At 38.2% G+C, this 12,177-nt stretch overlaps 1 protein-coding gene and 1 non-coding gene across 14 annotated transcripts in view; both read right to left on the reverse strand.

Moving 5' to 3' along the window:
- The window catches only part of Lrrc7 (leucine rich repeat containing 7), a 461,164-nt gene that overhangs the window by 237,741 nt on the left and 211,246 nt on the right, over positions 1-12,177 (reverse strand). The gene's annotated exons all lie outside the window — the stretch shown is intronic.
- Trnag-ucc lies at positions 75-146 on the reverse strand. Its single transcript has one exon. It is a non-coding gene; the product is annotated as a tRNA-Gly (tRNA).

The raw sequence follows: 12,177 nt of genomic DNA on the forward strand, positions 1-12,177 counted from the left end.
AAAAAAAAAAAAAAAAAAAAAAAAAAAAAAAAAAAAAGGCATGTGCCACCATGCCCGACTAAACGTGGGCACCATGCGTTGGCTGGGAATCGAAACCAGGTCAACTGCTTGGAAGGCAGCTATGCTCACCACTATACCACCAACGCTGCACCCCCTCTACTCTTGAAACCTCCCCCAGTATAGAAAAATCTCATGGAAGCTGTAGTTGTGTCACAGTGTGTCCTACAATATAACCTTTGTCCATACTTCTTTGCATGCAAATGTTTATTTTAATGACTTTTGGTCTGGTACAAGCCTCTGGCTTCTAATACTCTATCAACAGTGGAACTTTGAATATCCTGTTGTTGCCCTGTGAAATAGAGACATTGCAGCTTTGGATTTGTAGGACCACACATTCATGCACTCTAGCAGTTTATCCAGAGGGTAGATGTTGGGGGGGGGGCGCAATTCAAATCCTTTGTTCTGGTCCTGAGAGGTATCTGAGCTGGTCAGTTTGCCAGCTCTCCTGATCTCATGTCTTCTGGACAGGATCACCAGCAGTCCTGCAGCCAGGGCCAGCTCTACCTTGTTGCCCGGGTGAGGTGCAGGGCCTACTCTCCTGAGTGTTGCAGCTGGTGAAGGACATGACAAGTTCTCCCACTCTCATAGCCCTGGGCTAGTTCTCTTAACTGCCATAGGTGGTGAGGGATGAGTGAGAGGAGAGAGTTATTTTTAAGGACACCCCCCCTAATATTCTTGCACTAATGATTTAATCTCATAATAAGAGTCTTAGATTTGGTGAATAAATCAATTGTGAATCTATCGTATCCAGTAAAGTTGGGTGATTGTTAGCAATTAATAGTACACTAATGTACAACAATGTGATGATCTGTTTGCTACTTTTCTAAACAAAGCAGGGTGTTTAGGGGCAGAATCTTGATCAGCTTGCCTGGGTATCACACATTTCTCCTTCCCATGTACCACAGGATGCTTTCCTGTCCACAATTTATGCTGAGCCAATAATTTTGAGAGTGCAGATAATTAAAGGGAAAATGAGAAGAGTACCAACTCCTGCTGAGGTAGGCAGTTTTGGACAGGAAGCTTCAGAGAGGTAAACAGTCTCAGTGGAGTAGGTTTCCTAGATCAAGTTTCTTATCTGACTAAACGTCCCAGGAGTCATGCCCTCTACAAAACTAACAGCCCTTGCAAGGCCTTCTCAAAATTCAAGCTTTGAGTAAAAATGAGGTGGGAGCATTATAGAAGATCTCTATTCTTCAAAATAGGGGAAATAAGAAACAACAAATAGCTAATTACTGTCAGACTGTTAACTACATGGGTATTCTAATTTTGATTTGCTAATAACTCACATTTTAAACACAATAGTAATGTTTTGAATCTGAAGACGCATTTGTGCTAGAATCCCATATCTCTATAGCTAAGGAAATAATTTAATGCTGAAGAGATTTGTTTCAGAAGCATATGTGATTTAAATTACTGACTCTGTAAGAAACTTTAGAACTGAAATACAATCACTTAAATATTTTTAAGCTATGATATTGAAAAATCCAAAAGTTTAATAAAATTTATTTGAGCTTAAAAAGGTATATGCTATTGTATGGGTCTCTTCAAACTCCACAGACAGTAATAATACATGATACAAAAGGGAAATCCTGTTCAACATGAAATCTGTAGTGCGTGTTGGCTCAAATGCCTAGAGTATGACTCTGGAATATTTATCTAAACCCTAGCACAATTTTGCAAAAAGTTATCCAATGACAATTAACTCAATCACATGTCTACAACAAAACTTAAGAAATGTTTACATTGAAACTCTTTACAAAGTATACATGGCTTTTTCCATAAAGATGGGTTCTAGGGATTGAGAAACACTACTCAAGATAAGAAAGGATCTAGGGAGAATGACTGAGACTAATATAAATGTCTGAGGGAGTCAGGTATGGCCTGGCCTATAAATAGCTCAAAGGTCATCTAGGCTATTGTAAAGTACATATGATATCTCCCATAATATTCGGTTTTACTGACTAAGAAATGATGCTCAAGATAAAGGTCTAGTAAGGAAAAGTCTAAGATAAACATATTAGTCTGGGGGAGTTAGGTATGTCCTGTCCTTACAGAAACACAGGTTACCAGGCTATTAATTACATCCATTCCCAGACTTCTGGGCAGAAAACATCTCTCTCTTGTAGAGATGTTTGCATCTCTCCCTTGTAGAGACAACCCTGAATATTTAGCATTCCTTGTTTCCCTAAGTGCTTTTACATGAGCATAAAGACATCTGCTTTCTACATTCTATAATGTATAGTTTCCCTCATTAATTACAAGGACTCTGTTTAGTTGTGCCTGTTACAAACTAGGCCTATGTGGTTGTGAGTACAAGGGACATTATGTGATATATGAAGATCTATCCCTTTGGGATCCAGACTCTGATTGAATATACAAGTAAATGGATCATGTGCAGCTGTATTTGGTCAAGTGGACACTAGAATATAAGTAAGAAGATATCCACTGGAATCTAGAGTCTGTGCTTCACTATTCAGACACACATGTAAGTGCCCTGTGTAAATCTCTTCAGGGTATTAGAAATATATGCACAGGGCATCTAATTGGGTTGAGACAGAACATCAGCAACTCACATCAGCCTCTCCAAAAAGGGCATTGAAGGGAAGAAGTCTTGGAAGAATCTACTTGCAAATGTCAGAGTGGGCTGTGGAGCAGCCATGGCTATGCTTCTCTCAGTTGCCATTTCAAACTAGTTTCAGAAATTCACTTGATAATCTGAGGGGATCCAGATCTTGGAGAGAGTGCCCTGAGTCTGTATTAAAGGTGCATGTGTTAGAGATATGCTGAATGCCAGTATTGCCCTCAAGAGTCAAGCTGAAGCAAACACGAAATGCCTCTGAGCCCAGGAATTAGAAAGGATATTATTTGTTGGATGCCATGCAGTGAGAAAGTGAGCTTCCTGGATACAGTCCACCATTTTGCACAGCTGTGATTGATGTGCCTTGGAGAGGCATAGTCCTGGGGACTTCATCTCTGTATTGCTTCTTGCTGTTGCTGATCCTACTCATGCTTGTCATTGCTATATTCCTCCTGTATTTAGTGTTGTGTGAATGGGCATGAGATCCTCAATGCCTATAGTGTGGTATGGTATGCTTGTTTCTCGGGAGATAGCTCACTCTGTTGGGCAATTTGATCTTGCAGATCAATATGAAGATGAACTTTCATAAAATAATATTTAGATGAATTAACAATTTTACAGAATTTTTGATTTGATTTAAATATTTTTAGAAAGTTAAGTAGTTGAGAGGAAGTTTAAAGATTTGGTTTGTTTTTGCCAAAAATATATAATCAAGTTTGAAGTAGGAGAAGAATGTGCCCCCTACCTTGTAAAATAGTTAGGGCAGCATAGGTTAGAAAAGGAGAACAGTGAGCTTCCATGTGTTACAAGCACATAATTGTACTTGGAAGAGAAAAATAGGCTTGGCACAAGTTAATAATAAAAGAAAATATTCATCCTAGGTCGGGTCTGAGTTCCTAGAACTTATTCCTAAGGATGGGGCCAAAGGTATTAGTGTGTACCATGAAGAGACAGGGTTATGAATAAAGAGTAAATAATTCAATTGTGAGTATAAGAATAGAAAATAGATGATTAGCCAGTTTAGCTTATCAAGACCTCAAAAATAAGATGTAAGATAGAGGATGATGTGTTTCTTGGTAAATGCAAATTGTCATCAGCTAAACTTAAGAAAAAACTTGCTACTTTAAACTTGAATTTCTTAAATATTGTTAATCAATGTCAAAAGCATTACTGCTTTGGGGTTACAATGTACTCGTGGAGAGAAAGATAGATGGGAACTGTTTAGTTAGGTATGAATTTCAAAGAAGAATACATAATCAGTAATCCTTTTGTAATTTCCCTTTGTGTAAATGTTTTAATCTGTTCTTAAGGAATAAGTTCTTATGGTGATTGTTCTCAGAGAACATGTAATTTGTAGCTATGAGGTAGTCTTTTTCCTTACATAGAGAATTTTTGTCTTAGGTGGTCTAAAATGGCTAGGAGAAAAATAAAGTTATTAAAACTTGTTTGCAGGAGTTTTGCTTCATCCACCAAATATGTGGATGTATAGATCCATGCATGTATATATGTAAAGTTAGGTAGAGCTTTGCTCCATCCACCAAATGTGTGTGTACATGTATATACATATATAAAATGGTTGGAGCCTTGCTTTTTCCACTGTGTATGTGTGTGTGTTTCCCCACTTTTCATGGGGTCTAAAGAATCAAGACTTGTTCCCTCAGAGAAAAGTTTGCTGGTGTTCAGTCATAGACTGTATGTATGCCCTGCGACAGTTTACCTGTGATGTCAAAGCTGTCCTTCAATAATTATTAGCCAACAATGTTCTAATATTCATGGGATAATTACAAACTGAGGAATATACAGTGAAAATGCTGTTAGCATTGCTAAAGAAAAACAAAAAGCTGCAAAGTGGATTGTTATTAAGTTATATTTAGATAATTAAGGCAGGATCCAAAAGTATGATGATGAAATCAGATATTATTAAAAAGAAATCAGAGAAGAAGATTAAAAAAGATTAAAGTCAGATGCAGAAAGTAGTAGCAGATCAGATACTAGGGAGAAATTAGACCAATGTGCCAAGAAAGATACCAGGTAATCAGGAAGACTCATAAAGGACACAGGGGAGAGAATAAGAAGGTTTTCTTGGAACACAAGAGAACGTTAAGTACAAAGAAAAAGGATGGGGTTCAAAAAGGGTATTATAAAGGCAAGCTTCACTAATGTGCAGGAGGCACAAGCTCAAAAAATTCTGAGCAAGAAAAAAATACTCACACAAATTCATATGAAACTATACAGATCAGAGCATCTAAAAGTTGCCAGGAGGAAAGATTTCCTTCAAAAGACATGTGGCAGCTGGAGGGAATAGTGCTAGCAGCCCATGATACTGTGGTTGACAACAGTTTTAGGTCATACTTCAAAACCATAAAAGAAGACTTGGTAGTTCTCAGCAGATGAAAGCAATAAATGTTGGAGGTGATGTGGTTGCTAATCACCCTGATTAGATTGATGCATACTGTGGACATGTACTGAATTATCTTACAGTAGCCCACAAACATGGATAAATATTGTGTTAATTAAAAACAAAAAAGTAGTTAAGGAAAACAGAGATGAGTTCCCAACAACAATTAGAGTAGGGATTCACTAGATATTAGTCTTTCAAGAACCAATAATAATCTTATATTGACAGGTTTTTTTTTTTATAGAAAAAGTACAGAACAGCATTATTTCAGACGTAGACCAAGTGAGTTCTTTACCAAGAGTCGCAGATTAAAGCCACCATCAGAAGATATCTTTAAGTATAATAGAAAATGATTCTAGAAGTGATGTCAGAGTGGAACTAAAGACTGAATAAATTTGGTGCTATATCAAAAGGAAAGTGTTGGTAAATCTAAATAGTCACTGGCTCTATAAAGCAACAGCAAAGTGTTAATTATTGGCTTAACAATCAGGTCAGAAGCAAAAGTCTGAAAAAATGAATGCATTTGTCAAGAGAGAGATGATTAAATTAAAAAGTCTGGTAATTAACTTTGCAGATTTATCTTTAGAGAAATGTCTGGAGGGGCATATGCGTGTGCTGGCTAAACATTATTATTCTTTGTACTGGTATTTTATACATCCAGGCTTGGAGATTCATGGTTACTATAGCAACATCATGACATGCATGTATGTGACTGTATGCCAAAACATTGTTCCCTAGGACGGAGGGAAGAAGATAACTGTTTAACCCTCCACTACAATTGGGAGTATTTGTTGTATGGGGAAAATTTTCCTGGAAAGTTTCATGTAATTTCATAAATGTTGAAAAAGAGGGCTGTCGGTGTTTATGAAGAAGGCTTTGGAAAAAGACTAAAGTCCAGTGAACTGGAATATCTGAATTGTTGGTTTCTTAGAAATTCCTCCTTGAATCCTGTTTTTTTTTTTTTTTTTTGGTTTTTCGAGACAGGGTTTCTCTGTATAGCCCTGGCTGTCCTGGAACTCACTCTGTAGACCAGGCTGGCCTCGAACTCAGAAATCCGCCTGCCTCTGCCTCCCGAGTGCTGGGATTAAAGGCGTGCGCCACCACGCCCGGCTTTGAATCCTGTTTTCAAGTGTTCAACCACTGACATTCCCAACTTGGTTGGAAAACTCTTTCAACAAAATTACTACTTGTGTACATTAAAGAAAAATGTAAAATTCTTTAGTTTAATAAAATTATGAATAATTATCTTTATTTAGGAAGCAGCAATTCAGAAATAATAGGGTAAAGTTGTTTTACATTTGCATTTCATGAAATTATAAGCTTCCAAATAATACCTCATTTCCTCCTTTTTGTCCTTTTTTTCCCTTTCTTCCCTTTCTATCCTTTCTTCCCAGATTGTTGGTGTTCAGTTTGTGCCTCTTTAACAGTTATATAGTGTCAGGACTCAAGAGAGAAAACTAATAATCCCCTTCCTCAAGTATTCAGTGAGCTATAAAGAGAAATAACATATATACCTAACTATATAGGCTAGAAAAGGAATTTTCAGAGGACATCAGATAAAATAGCTCTGGATATCCTTAACTTAAAGACCCTACGCCCACCCTAATGCTTATTAGCAGTAAGTTTCTTCATCCGTTCATTCCAATTTCTGTTTGTGAAAAGAACTGCTTCTGTGATCAGAGCCACATGTAAGGTGCTGTGTACACTGGCAAAGAGAGAGTCCTTTTAAAGGAGAAACACTGACTATCACATAAGGGGAGATTTTATATTCAAAAAGAATCTTGCAGTGAGTGGAGCATAAATGTGGTAGATGTGAGACTCAGCAAGGTAAGATAGGATTAGGTAAGATTCCAGCTATAGGAAAAGACAGCAGTTTGGCTCTCCTTAGTATAATTGGCATTATCAAATGGGCTACAAGGAAGGGATCTCTCTTATGTCTTGCCGAAGGATTGCAATAAAAAGTTTCCAGGCATTTCATCTTGTGAAATGGGAAACACTGTGGATGCTCTTTCTAAACTACAGATCTTTCGGCAAAAATTTGTGCAAAGATGTTGGGTTGTTTTTCCTTTTGGAACAGCAGGGTGATTTTTAGCATTTGTCACGGTCTTCAAAGGGGGTATATCTGATAACTAGAATAACAGCTGTTGCTTTGAAGGTAGAAGGTATATTTCCAGACTCAGCCTATTAAATAATCATATACATTTAAAATTTAGAGGTAAAATCTTTAACTTACATGCCTGTGATTACTTGGCAGTATCAAGCTAATATCAGGAAAGAAAGAGAAACAAATACTAAGTAGAAAATCATATTTTTATTGTCTTTCATCTTCCAGTTTTCCTAGGAATTTGGGGTAAACTGTCTTGTCAGTGCTGGAGACTGAGCCAAGGCTTTGCTTTGCAAAGTAGGCACTCTACCCCTGTTCCACACTGCAGCATAGGATATATTCTAATATAACATTAAACTACAGATTGAGGGTGTGTGTGGGAATGCATATTATTTTGGAGTTCTTTTTAGGTTATTTATTTATTTATTTATTGCAACTGGAAATTAATATGATTGCTGATTATCCGGAATTAAGGAAGCATTGAATTTTGTCTTAGGGGAACAATCAGTATAGATATGGACAATACTTGGTTGGACGGCACTTGATACAGAGTTTTAGTCATGGTCAGCAGAGTGTTTATTGTTACTTCATTTAATATTTTATAGTCCTATGATACACTTTACAAAGGTAAACTATAATTTCTTGTCCAATGAGTAGGGAATAAGAAGAGAGCTTTAGACTGACTGCAGTGCTAGTTTCTGTTGACTCAAATATTAACTTGACTTCCACAGGGGAGTGGACACAACAGCACTATTTGCTTCATCCTGTGTCTGTGGACACAGATCAAACACACAATATATATGTCATGTGAGTAGTTACCACAGCAACCTGAGTATGTGGTATAAAAGGAGGTACAGCAGATAATGAGACAAAGTGATTGTATCAGAAAGTAAAAGATGAAGGCCAGGAAGGATAAGATCTTGAGATGAGTAGCAGAGTGGATATCAAGCATAGGAAATACCATTTTCTGTTTTAAGATCAACCCTGTAAAGCTAGAGGCTACAAGGTTCATTGTAGCCAGACAATGGAAGCCTCATTTTATTACTCTAGGCTCAGGCTCAGGCTCAGGTATATAGGTTCTTTCCAGAAGTAAAGAAGTGGTGGGACTTTAACTTCTGTGGTTTGGTCATATTTACATTGGAAATATATCACTGTTGAATGTGAGGAGAATAAAATGGAGAGAAAGGGCTGGTTTAAGAACTATCAGTAAGAAGATTGTTGTATTAGTGTCCTAGAGATGAGGGCTGGACAAATGGATCAGGATGGAGAAGAGTAAAGAAAGAAATTTAACAAATAGAAAACAAAAAATGACAAGACACAGCTTTGTTTGGAAGGTGAGATGAGAGGAACTCTAGGAAGACAGGGATCCCAACTCTATAAGTAGTTACTGAGATGGGAGAAACCGAGACAACAGACAAACAAAGACAACAGACAGATTTCACAGCAATAATTAGGCTTGCTGAGTTTGAATGAATACTCAAGTGAGATCAGAAAGTGTGGCTACTTTTGAAGACCGAGGTAGTGTTGAAGTGGGTGAGAGATTTGAGTGTGTCATTGAGCATGGGAACGGTTGATACTGGAATCAAGCCAGAACCAGAAGAGCCCCACCCTATGGCAGAAGAGAGACATCAAAATGAAACCTCAGGTCCTGACCTGTGGAGGATCCAGCTCTGTACTCTGGCTGACAGTGCAGTCACCCTGCCTTGGAACTCTTCAGGCTTCTGTTTTGTTTGTCCTTTTCATGTTTTTATTGTAAATAGAGTTGGGACTTTTGTCTGTTACCTGATACTGAATTAGGTTTCTTCACAGGCTAGTGACACTTTGTTTCACTGACAAGTGAAAAAGCTGTTGTTATTAATGTTAATGAGAACATTGGCATGGTGTGTGCGTATTTTACAAGGTTCTCTGTAGTCAACCCTTAATTATTTAGAACAAAGAAAAAGACCAGCTCTTCCTGTTAAAGACAGCTGGCATAAGAAAGACTCTATTGAGGCCATAGAAATTAAATGCAGCACAACCTGTATTGTCAAAAAGGAAAACAAATCATTAATTCATCTGCTTAAAATGTAAAGAAAACAAAAAACTTTCTGGGCAATAATTCCCTCCTATCTCTCTCTCAACCAACCAGTTGCCAGAATAGCAGGAGGTGATGGAGGTTCTACAGAGAGGCTTCAGAGCTCCTGAGTCTGACCAATCAGATGGTTGATTCAGTACTGCTTCAGGCTCATTATGGAAATGCCAAGTTGTCTCCTTGAATGGGGAGAACTAGTTCCACAAATTCATTTAGACTAAAGGTCCACATAAATTGTAGAAAGGGTACCTGTAAAATTATTTTTCTTTTGCTTTAAATCATTGTTAATTTAGGAAAAAGATCACTTAAATTTTGGAACATAGGACTGCCTATGTTCCAAATTTTTAAACATAGGAAGAAAAAGAGGTTGATTTTGTGCTGTTTATGGTGTGACAGCTAATGAGAGCCACTGCTGCTTGCTAAAATGTACATGTCATACCCCTATCATGTGTTTTATTACTCAATCTAAAACTGTAGAGAATTGTCACAAGGTTGGATCATGATAAAGCTGAAAGAGGTAAAGTACTCTTGTGAAGGACAAGATTTTTTCCATTAGTCACAGGAGCATTCTTGGAGTAGGGTTCAAACTCAAGATGGCCTGACTCCAACATGTGGTTTTGCAATGCCCAACAGCAGTGTGTACTCACATTGTTCAAGGAATGGTTGTCTTAAAAGTTGAGTCAGGGGTCTTTTAACCTTTGTGCTCCATATCTCTGACAAGACAATTAAAGAGACTAGGACTTCTGTCTCCATGTTCCGGGGACTGTGACCTCCAGAACTTACTCATGATTTTGTCCTAGCAGTCTTCAATTATTGGTCATTATGGTAGGATGCAGCGCACATAAGTGTTTTCTTACTTATTGTCTACTAACTTTTGGAAAACCAACAGCACATGGTAGTTTATACAGTTGAGAAAAGATCAGTTCTATGAAAGGTCAGACTCAAAATAGCTCTCAAGTAGTGTCATGTTCTCTTAAAAGTTTAGAATGCCTTGACATCACAGAGTTTTTTGCACAGGAACAGCCCAGGTCAACCTCAGATTTCACAACTTGCCTCAGGATTGGGGTACACGGCCTTCTTGCCTCTTTATTCACTCTATATTCTACTTTAGGTACAGTCAGACCATTTTTCATAAGGATCATTTTATCTTGGTGTTACCAGCTGAATTTTTAAATAGATTTCAGAATAAAATTAAAATTCTTCAATTTAGAACAGAAGGCTGTACCATTTCCGCCTCATTTCTGTCTCTTGCTTCATATACATACATACATACTGTGGAACTTTAATTCTTCAGCAATGCCTGTTCATACCCTGGAATGCACAAATTTCTTTTCTGAAAAGCTGCTACTCATTACTAAGTCTCATTTGCAATGTTCTTACTTAGGAAGGGTGCTCCATTGAGCATTTCCAAAGTGCCACTGCTTGATTGTGCATCTTAGCAGACACACATCTGATAACGATGCTGTTGAACTCATGCTTTCCATACTAACAAGCATGTAAATCTTTTCCATTCCTGTTTCCTTGTGTGATGAGCAAATGACCTGACATTATCTGATGTTTTGTATTTCAATGGCACCTCTTATTAAATTTGTTATTAATAAATGAAATATTATTGCTAATACCCATGTTTAGTTGAAAACTCATTTCATTTTTAGTATACAAACAGCAAATTTCAGTGCTACAATGAGCCTACCTGGCGTCAATGGCAAAGCATACTTACTCATTGTAGGGTCCCATCACTGACTAGCTCTATCTGCCATTGTCAACAACTGGTATTATGGACCTCACTAGATCTCATGTGATTTTAAAAAGAGAAGGCACAAATCTGGACTTTTGAGTGAAATCGTATTTTTCATAAATTATCTGCTAACTCATTTGTAAAGATGTCCATCTACCTGTTCCTGATCTCAGAATAAAAGCTTGTCTTGTATTTCTGTCCATGTCGGAATGGCTCAGACTCAGACCTCACTCTTTCCTGAAATATTAATGAAAATGTTGATCCAATAACCCATATTTTACATCTAGTATACAATTTATCAAGCTTCTTTTCCAAAACAGCCCATTCCAACACCTTTCAAGATAAAAGTTCTGGGAAGACTAGGGACATGAGAGACTTATCTTAACATAATAAAGGTAATTTACAACAGGCTCATAGCTAGTATCATTATAAATGTAGAGAAATTCAAAAAATTTCCACTAAAATCAGGAACAAGATTAAGATTGTTCACTTTCTCCAGATGTATTCAAAATAGTGCTTCTATCCATTCCAATAGTGCAGGACCTGAGACAGCATTAGGGAAGCAGAAAACCCAGCCTGACCAGGGTCACATATCCCTTCCAGTCAGTGCCAGCACCGAGTCATCTTTGGCGCAGAGTTGGCGGACACCCCCAAAGTCCCTAGAGCACAGCTTCTAGGTAGACCCCGTTTCAGGCTCCAGATATCCAGGCACCTTCCCTGCCAGAGGAGAGGTGTCCAGCCCACCCAGGAGGGCTTTGTTGGAGTACCTGGGGGAGCCATCTTGGTTCCTGGATCCCTCCAAGACAAGTCTGCGCAGGTGAGAGTGTGGACTACAGAAGCTAACAGCTTCTCCTGTTTCGGGCCTTCATCTTCTGCCAGGAGGCAGGTCCGAACACCAGATGTCTGCGCACCTTCCCTGCAAGAGGAGAGCTTGCCTGCCCATAGTGTTCTGACCACTGAAACTCAGGAGAGAGCTAGTCTCTCAAGTCTGCTGATAGAGGCTAACAGAATCATGAGAGGAACAAGCTCTAACCAGAGACAACTATAACAACTAACTCCAGAGAAGCTTACTAACAGAAACCAAGACCACTCACCATCATCAGAACGCAGCACTCCTGGGCACCCCAACACACCTGAAAAGCTAGACCCGGATTTAAAAGCATATCTCATGATGATGGTAGAGGACATCAAGAAGGACTTTAATAACTCACTTAAAGAAATACAGGAG

The sequence above is a fragment of the Mus caroli genome, chromosome 3 (assembly GCF_900094665.2).
Source record: "Mus caroli chromosome 3, CAROLI_EIJ_v1.1, whole genome shotgun sequence".
Taxonomy (NCBI): domain Eukaryota; kingdom Metazoa; phylum Chordata; class Mammalia; order Rodentia; family Muridae; genus Mus; species Mus caroli.